Source organism: Arvicanthis niloticus, chromosome 25 (genome assembly GCF_011762505.2).
Source record: "Arvicanthis niloticus isolate mArvNil1 chromosome 25, mArvNil1.pat.X, whole genome shotgun sequence".
NCBI lineage: Eukaryota > Metazoa > Chordata > Mammalia > Rodentia > Muridae > Arvicanthis > Arvicanthis niloticus.
The window spans coordinates 35974759-35984633 of NC_133433.1; the positions used below are offsets into that span (position 1 = coordinate 35974759).

General features: G+C 39.9%; 2 pseudogenes; both read right to left on the reverse strand.

Annotated features, from left to right (window-relative positions):
• Window positions 1-1093: 1093 nt before the first annotated feature.
• On the reverse strand, window positions 1094-1192 carry LOC143438676 (U6 spliceosomal RNA; annotated as a pseudogene).
• A 1262-nt stretch (window positions 1193-2454) lies between these two features.
• LOC143438412 (large ribosomal subunit protein eL32 pseudogene) lies at window positions 2455-2861 on the reverse strand (annotated as a pseudogene).
• Window positions 2862-9875: the final 7014 nt, after the last annotated feature.

Consider the following 9875-nt stretch of genomic DNA (forward strand, 5'->3'; position numbering starts at 1 on the left):
GACTTTGTTCTGCCTTTGTCCTGAAAGCCTGAATGAAACTGAGTTTAAAAACAGTGGACTAGTTTGTTTCTTAGAGTACACTTGAAGGGGAGAGAACATTTGGGTTGATACTAAAAAAAGTAGTTGTAATTGCTAGAGAGGCTGGCTATTTTGTGTGTTCTTTTTCTTTCTTCTTTTTCACCCCTGACAGTCATGCTGGCTTTATAGGCATGAAAAATCCCAGGTTGGGTGTAGAGGTCATGGGCTTCTCATCATAGTTTAAGAGAAAAGGCAGGTCTAGGCAATGAGTGTTGTGATTTGGAACTTTGAAGGGAGGACTTCAACAGATCCTATATGAGGCTATGAAGAGACTATCTTATAGTAGAGATCCCAGGAAACTGGAGATGCCAGAACCATGGGGCCTGACTTAAAGAGATCTAGAGAGCTGAGAATATGAAGTGGAAGTGGCCCAGGAGAGAATCTATCTGTGTGTTGATTGCAGCAGTGTTGGAGGGGATGGATACACACAAATTCAGAGCCAGTTAATAACATGAGTATCAGATTATGAACATGAAGTTCTAGAATTTTTGAAATTAATTAATTTACCTTATATCACAATTGCAGCTTCCCTCCCCTTGTCTTCTCCCAGTCCCTCTTTTCCTCCCTTCTCCTACCCTTTCTCCTCAGAAAAGGAGAAGCCTCCCATGAATATCAACCCTCTATGGCATATCAAGTTGCAGTAGGACTAGGCACATTTTCTCCTATTGAACCCAGACAAGGAATCCCAGTTAGGGCAAAGTGTTCTAAGGCAGGCAACAGAATCAGAGACAACCCCTGCTCTAGTAATTAGGGCTCCCACAGGAAGACCAAGCTGTACACCTATGACAGCCTACGTCTGTCTCACACATGCTCTTTGGTTGTTGGTTCATACTCTGTGAGCCTCTGTTGGCCAAGGTTAGTTGACTCTGTAGGTTTTCTTATGGTGTCCTTCACCCGTCTGGCTCCATCAATCTCTCCTCCCCACTCTCCCACAAGATTTTTATGAGCTCTGCCTAATGTTTGGCTGTGGGTCTCTGCATCTGTTTCTATCAGCTGCTGGGTAAAGCCTTTCATAGAAAATAAGGAATGTTTCATAAATTTGCATGTCATCCTAGTGCAGGGGCCATGCGAATCTCTGTATCACTCAATTTTAGTATGCGTGCTACAGAAGTGCATACTCTAGAATTTTTTGTTTCTCCAGATGGATTTTGGTTTTGCTTAGGTGTGATTGCTTATTTCTGTGCTCTTGGTTTTTCTACTTACACTAAGAAAATTTACATTGGACATTATATGTTGTAAGAATGTTATTTTATTTTTTATATATATTATAACATGGTCATCAGCCTACAGGGTCAAGAGTTGATCAGTTTGATGTCAAGGTGCCAAGGGCTAGAGTTGTAATGGTAGTAATTGTTAACTTTAAGGGATCCAGAATCATCTGAGAGATGGTGTCTAAGGGTTTTATTGCTGTGAACAGATACCATGACCAAGGCAAGTCTTATAAAAAACAACATTTATTTGGGACTAGCTTACAGGTTTAGAGATTCAGTCTAGTATCATCAAAGCGGGAGCATAACAGTGTCTAGGCAGGCGTGGTACAGGTTGAGATGAGAGTTCTACATCTTAATTGGAAGGCTGCTAGCAGAACACTGACTTCCAGGTAGTTAGGAATTTTAAGCCCATGCCACCCACAATAATACACCTACTCCAACATGGCTACACTTCCTAATAGTGTTACTCCCTGGGCCAAGCATATACAACCCATCACAGATGGTTATCTGCCTATGCCTGTGGGCAATTATCTTGATTTTATTTGAAATTGAATTGAATTTTAATAGATTATCTTGATTTAAATTAAGAATCTTAACATGCCTACTGCAGGTGGTGTCATCTGCTGGCTGAAATCTTGTACTGAATAAGTGGAGAAGGGTATCTTCACAGCACGCACGTGTTCATTGCTTTTGTAACTTTAGACATATGGCCAGTTTCATTTCTGCTGACTTGACTTCTGGATGATGGACTTTAAGTTGAACTTGGAACTAAAATAACTTCTTTTTCCCTTAAGTTTCTTTGATCAGGGCCTTTTATCACATCAACAGAAAGTAGAAATAAGATGTAAGCTATAAGGCTATTTTTATTCTTTCACTATATTTTACCGAAAGAAAATACTATGCAGTTTCTCAGTGGGCTGCCTTTGTATTTTATTAGTCATTCCTACCTATTCTCCCTAGGGCTCTGTTGGGGAAAAGGCAGTCCTGAGTGAAGATCCACTGAGAAATGATAGAACCTTGAAGGAATAGAGACACAGGAAGAAGTTTAGTTATTGGAGGTGTGTCCTTTGCCTGGTTGCAGGCCCCTGGTGTTTCCTTACCTTCCCCCCTCCCCTTTTGGTAGTTTTGTGGTTTTATTTAAACACAAAACATGCACGCAAGCCATCTATTCATTCTCTTCACTGCGTAGCCTGGCGTTGGGATTGGTGACTCTGATGGCCAGCTGTGCTGCTTTTTCTATGATGGCTTTCCGGTTCTTAGAGGACGTGTCCTGAGCAATCTCAGCACAGTAAGACTTGTTGCACATCAGCAGCACTTCTGGCTCCTTGACATTGTGGACCAGAAACTTCCGGAAGCTGCTAGGCAGCATGTGCTTGGTTTTCTTGTTGCTCCCATAACCAATGTTGGGCATCAAGATCTGGCCCTTGAATCTTCTCCGCACCCTGTTGTCAATGCCTCTGGGTTTCCGCCAGTTTCATTTAATTTTTACATATCGGTCTGACTGGTGCCAATGAACTTCTTGGTCCTCTTTTTGACAATCTTGGGCTTCACCAGAGGCTGGAGGGCAGCCATGATGCCGCAAAAGAGATGGCAGCCACTTACCTTCCCTTTCTTGAGCAGATTTTTTTTCCTGGTATGTCCTGTAGGCATTGGGGAAACCCTGACTTGTTTGTGCCAGAAGCAGAGTCAGGCATTCACAGATAAACACCTCTAAAACAGACTTTTCTACAAACATTGAATATTTGGGGTGTTTCTATGCAGCAATGGGCAGGTAATGGCAAGAAACTCTTTGAAACAAGCTGTGGAAAATGCAAGGTATGAGCTTGTAGTGGGAAAGTGTCACAAAATGTGGTGGTTTATGAACCTGTCGCTCACTTTCTGAAAATCATCTACTAAACTTTTCTTGAAATTTTCTCTACCAGTAAATTGAGGGAAATTGATATCTTGAGCGAACATTGCAATTTTAAGATGCCATTTCAGTGTTTTGTAGTTTTCAGTATAAAAATGTTCCTATCTACAGTTGTTTTTGCAAATTTTTATTTTTTTATTATATAATGATAGATTTTTAAATGCCTTTTAAGAGTTTAATGTGAATATATAGTTAATATTTGCATGTTAATCTCTCATTCTATGATAATGCTAGATCTCCTTAGTGTTTTCAAAAATCATATCACTGGGGATTAACTAGAAAGATAACCATAACACCAGAAAAATAAAAACAGTTTTCTTCTTTATTCCTCTTCCATGACTTTTTTTAGTTACTTCAAAATGAGGGCTTATGTTTAGTTTTGAGAATAAGGAAGAAGGATATACGTTTATCACTAGAGACATGGATAGAGAACTAAGTCCATTAAAGCAACAACCTCTGTATGAGTTCCTTTTTGATTGCTGTGATAAAACACCATGACCAGGAAGGGTTTATCTGAGCTTACAGCCCCAGAGGGATAGAGGTCATCACTGTCACAGTGTAGAAGTGTAGAGCAGACAGGCACAGTGTCTGGAGGAACAAGCCGAGAACTCACATCTTGAACTACAAGCAAGAATCCAAGAGGGTCACCTCAAGATGGTAGATGTCTTTTAATTATGTAATCCCAGTGACCTTCTTCCTCCAGCTCAGCCACACCTCCTAAACCTACCCAAACAGTACAACCAACTGAGGACCAAATGTTCAAGTACCTGACACTATGGTAGGCATTTCATTAAAATCATCACGTTCTCTAATTTCCCCATGTATTTTATTTACATTCCCACAATTCTTTCTGTTCCAGTATGTAAGACATGTGGTTCTTCTTTTTCTATGAGAATTCCTTGTCTGTGTAAAAATTTGCATACATTAGGTTTCATATATATCAATTTAATTACCAGGGCTAACCAGATACTGAGGAAGTATTCTAGTCTTTCTGTAAGAATTATAGATTGCTGTGTCTATACTTACAATATTAGGTTGACATTTTGTTTCTGCTTTTATTTTTTCCATTTTCTTTTTTATTGGTTATTTTATTTGTTTACATTTCAAGTGTCATCCCCTTTCCTCCACCCCCCATCCCATCCCCTGCTTCTATGAGGGTGCTCCCCCACTCACCCACTACTGCCTCACTACCCTAGCATTCTCTTACGGTGGGGCATCAAGCCTTCACAGGACCAAGGGCCTCCTCTCCCATTGATGCCTGACAAGGCCATCCTCTGCTACATATGCAGCTGTAGTCATGGGTCCCTCCATGTATACTCTTTGGTTGGTGGTTTAGTCCTTGGTAACTCTGGGGGGGGGGTTCTGGTTGGTTGATAATTGTTGTTCTTCCTATGGGATTGCAAATCCCCTCATCCCTTTCAGTCCTTCCCCTAACTCCTCCATTGGGGTTCCTGTACTCAGTCTGATGGTTGTCTGCTAGCTTTCGAATCTGTGTTGGTCAGGCTCTGGCAGAGCCTCTCAGGAGATATCCATATCAGGCTTCTGTCATCAAGAACTTCTTGGCATCAGCAATATTGCCTGGCTTTGGTGGCTGCATATGGAATGGATCCCCAGGCTCTGGATGGCCTTTCCTTCAGTCTTTGCACCACTCTTTGTCCCTGTATTTCTTTTGACAGGAGCAATTCTGGGTTAAAATTTTGAGAAGGGTCGGTGGCCCCTAACCTCTGGATATGGTTCTCTTTCCCCTTTGTTGGGTATTTCAGTTAATGTCCTCCCTCTTGGGTCCTGGGAGCCTCTTGCTTTCCTGGCATCTGGGACTTTCCATTGGCAACTCCCCAGTTCCCCATCCCCCATTGCCACACACCTCTGTTTAATTTCCTGACTCTCTGTACATCTCACCCATCTCCTCACACACATGATCCTGTCCCCTTTTTTTCTCTTCTCCTCCTGTCTTCCTCCCAAGTTTCTCCAACCTTCTACCTCCCGTGATTATTTTGTTCCCCAAAGCATCCACACTTTGGTCTTCCTTCTTCTTGATCTTCATATGGTCTGTAGTTGAATCATGAATATTCTGAGCTTTTTTCCTAATATCCACTTATCAGTGAGTACATACCATGCGTGTTCTTTTGTGACTGGGTTACCTCACTCAGGATGATATTTTCTATATATATTCATTTGTCTGGGAATTTCATTGAAGTCATTGTTTCTAATAGCTGAGTAGTACTTCATTGTGTAAATGTACCACATTTTCTGTATCCATTCCTCATTGAGAGACATCTGGGTTGTTTCCAGTTTCTGGCTATTATAAATAAGACTGCTATGAACATACTGGACTACGTCTCCTTGTTATATGGTGGAGCATCTCTTGGGTATAGATATCTATATATATCTATATATATCTATATATCCAGGAGTTGTATAGCTATGTCAGACTTTCTGAGGAGCTGCCAGACTGATTTTCAGAGTGGTTGTACCAGCTTACAATCCCACCAGCAATGGAGGAGTGTTCTTCTTTCTCCACATCCTCGACAGCATTTGCTGTCACCTGAGTTTTGACCTTAGCCATTCTGACTGGTGTGAGGTGGAATCTCAGGGTCATTTTGATTTACATTTCCCTGATGACTAAGGACATTGAACATTTCTTTATGTGCTTCTCAGCCATTCAAGATTCTTCAGTTGAGAATTCTTTGTTTACCTCTGTACCCCATTTTTAATAGGGTTATTTGTTTCTCTGAAGTCTAAGTTGTTGAGTTCTTTGTATATATTGGACATTAGTCTTCTATTGGATGTAGGATTGGTAAAGATCTTTTCCCAATGTAAGCTACCATTTTGTCCTAATGACAGTGTCTTTTGCCTTACAGAAACTTTTCAATTTTATGAGATCTCATTTGCTTTTTGTTGATCTTAGAGCCTGGGCCATTGGTGTTCTCTTCAGGAAGTTTTCCCCTGTGCCCATTTGTTTGAGGCTTTTTCCCAGTTTCTCTTCTAATAGATTCAGTGTATCTGGTTTTATGTGGAGGTCTTTGATCCACCTGGACTTGAGCTTTGTACAGGAGATAAGAATGGGTCAATTTGCATTCTTCTACATGCTGACCGAGACTTGAGGCAGCACCACTTGTTGAATATGCTGCTCCCCCCCCCCCCACTGAATGATTTTAGCTTCTTTGTGAAAGATCAAGTGACCATAGGTGTGTGGGCTCATTTCTGGGACTTCAATTCTATTCTATTAATCTACATGCCAGCCTCTGTACCAATATCATGAAGTTTTTATCACTATTGTTCTGTAGTAGAGCTTGAGGTCAGGGATGGTGATTCCCCTAGAATTTCTTTTATCAGTGAGAATAGTTTTACTATCCTGGGTTTTTTGTTGTTCCAAATGAATTTGAGATTGCTTTTTCTATCTTTGTGAAGAATTTAGTTGAAATTTTGATAGGGATTGCACTGAATTTGTAGACTATTTTTAGAATGGTAAGATGGCCATTTTTACTATGTTAATCCTGCTGATCCATGAACATGGGAGATCTTTCCATTTTCTGGGGTCTTCTTCAATTTCTTTCTTCAGAGATTTGAAGTTCTTATACATATCTTTCACTTGCTTGGTTAGAGTCACACTAAGATATATTATTTGTGACTATTGTGAAGGGTAATTTTAAATCAGAAGCTTGCTATTATCCTTAGGTTTGGTCTTCTCATTTTGTCCTGGATTTCCTGGATGTTTGTGTTAGGAGATTTTTGCATTTTGCATTTTCTCTGACTGTTGTGTCAATGTTTTCTATGGTATCTTCTACCCTTGAGATTCTTTCTTCTATCTTTTGTATTCTGTTGGTGATGCTTGCATCTATGACTCTTGATCTCTTTCCTAGGTTTTTTATCTCCAATGTTGTCTCCCTTTGTGATTTCTTTATTGTTTCTTGTTGGGAGCCAACTTTTAGCAGAAAGCGGCTATCAGCTTTGCAGCCATCTTGAGCCATATACCCCGATGTGAGACTTGTTTTTCAACAGCCTACAACAGCTGAAGCACACTCTGATATCCAACATATTTTCTTTTGCTGTTTACTGCCCCCAGCTGCAAGGTGCACGTGGTAGCCACGCCTGCAAGGCATGCAGTTCACGTGCTGTCCACGTGCTATCCATGCCATACATGCCTATAAGGTGCACGTGGTATCCACGCCTGTAAGGCTTACGTCATATCAACACCTGCAAGGCACGTGGTATCCACGCGCCTACAAGGCACATGGCAAAAGCATATAAATACCCCATATTTCCCTTCAATAAACGAGACTTGAGACTTGATCAGAACCTCTGTCTTGTCTCCATTCTTTGCATCTCTTCCCCTTTATTCCCACTCTCTCTCTCGCTAGACCCTGACCTGAAGACCGGAGTGGCAGCTTGGGCAGGGAAACAGTGGCCGCCAAGCGTGGAGTGGAGAGGGCCGCAACAGTTTCTATTTCCATTTTTGGATCTTGGATGGTCTTGTTCAATTCTTTTACTTGTTTGGTTGTGTTTTCCTGTAATTCTTTCTGGGATTTATTTATTTCCTCTTTAAAGGTTTGTACCTGCTTACCTGTGTTCTCCTGTATTTCTTTAAGGGAGTTATTTATGTCCTTCTTAAAGTCCTCAATCATCATCTCGAGATGCAATTTTAAATCAGATTCTTGCTTTTCTGATGTGTTGGGTAGCCAGGGCTTGCTATGGTGGGAGAACTGAGTTCTAATGATGACAAATAGCCTTGGTTTCTGTTGCTCAGGTTCTTGCGCTTGCCGTCTGGTTATCTGTGATGTAAGCTGGTCTTTGTAAGCCTGTGAGTCTGTGATGTTAGGTGTTATGTGTGTCAGCACTCCTGGGAAACCTGCTCTCTCCAGGCGGGATTGGGGTGTGGATAGTTGGGGCACAGGGTCAGCTCCGGGGTGCAGATGGAAACCCTGCTTTTGTTTTTGTAAGATGTGGACATCTGTATATTTCTTTCATATGATTGTCCTTCAAAGAATTTCTCCATTTCATAAATCATCAAACAATACAAAATCATAATCACATTCTTACATGTGTGCAGATCTATAAACATTCTGTGTTTCTTTCCTAATGTAAGTGAATTCATTCTTTTTGAAGTTTTAATTTATTTATCTTTTCAAAAATTTACTTCATTAATTTTTCTGATTGCTAAGAATTTTGGAATTTTCAGTTACACTTGCTTTCATTTTATTAGCAAATTATCTTCTAACTTTGGCTTTTTCTATTCTTATCTAATTGCTTTATTTATTTATTTATTTATTTATTTTTTGTTTTTTGAGACAGGGTTTCTCTGTGTAGCCCTGGCTGTCCTGGAACTCACTCTGTAGACCAGGCTGGCCTTGAACTCAGAAATCCGCCTGCCTCTGCCTCCCAAGTGCTGGGATTAAAGGCATGTGCCACCACCGTCCGGCTCTAATTGCTTTATGATGTATAGTTGTAGATGACATTGACTTTAGACAGTTTCTTTATTACTGTGTTTGAAATTTAAATATTTTTAAATACTTTATTTAGAAGGAATCTTTATTTGCTGGGATTTCTTTTGTGTGTGTATGGGTGTTAATTTTTATTTAACCCACAATATTTTCTGGCTTCTCTGATATTTCTTATGTGACTCATAAAGTATATGTGTATTTTTCATTCGGTAGTATGTTATGTAACTTTCAAAATTTTCAGAAGTTATAGACATTTCTACCATTTACTTATAATTTAACACAGTTTCCAGAAAAATGCAATTTATATAATTATAGTTCTCTTAACTACTTGAACTTATTTTATGTTTTTGTTTTATTTGTTTATTTGGTTTTTTAAAAGGAGTTTAACTGTAGTACTGAGACTACTCTGAATTTCTGGGCTTCCCTTAGTCTCTCTTCTCTCATTTCCTGGTGCTGACATTGCAGATGAGCAAAACCAAGCTAGCTTTAAAACCAAGTATATCATGAGCAGCAAAGAGCTCAGGGTATACTCATCGTTGGCAACTGTTATGGTTTGAGTCTTGAATGTCCCCAACAGGCTTAGATTTTCACTGCTCATTTTCTAGATGATAGCACTGTTGTGAATACTGTAAGTTGTTTAGGATTTGGCATATCTCTGACAGAAGTGGATTAATAGAGCTGTGTTTCTTTTGTTAAGATAGTTTATGTTGTTTTATGTATATGACTGTTTATATTATTTTGTTATGTGTATGATTGTTTATTTATTTTGTGTGTATTATTGGTTTCCTTATGTATCATGTGTGTGCCTAGTGCCATGGAGTTTAGAAGAGGGTGTCAGATCCCCTGGAACTACATTTTTGTCAGCCCCCATGCAGAGAAACAGAATCAAGGTCCTCTGCAAAAGCAACAAGTACTCTTAACCACTGAGGTATCTCTTCAGCCTTGAGGCTGATCTTCTAAGTTATAGCCAAGTGCTAGTTATGGTCTTGCCATCTACTTGGTCTAACAGGACATGGCCTCAGTAGTCTCTGTTCTACATTCCCACAGCCATGACTTCTATAAGCCTTCCTTTACTGACATAGTGAACCAAAGAGCTTTTGACAATGTAAGACAAAATAAACCCTACTTCTCTTCAATTGTTTCTGTCAAATATTTTGGTCAGAATGACAAAAACATAATTCCCCTAATCTCTTTTACCTGAAAAAGAGTTATTAACATGTTTTGAAATTCCAAAGT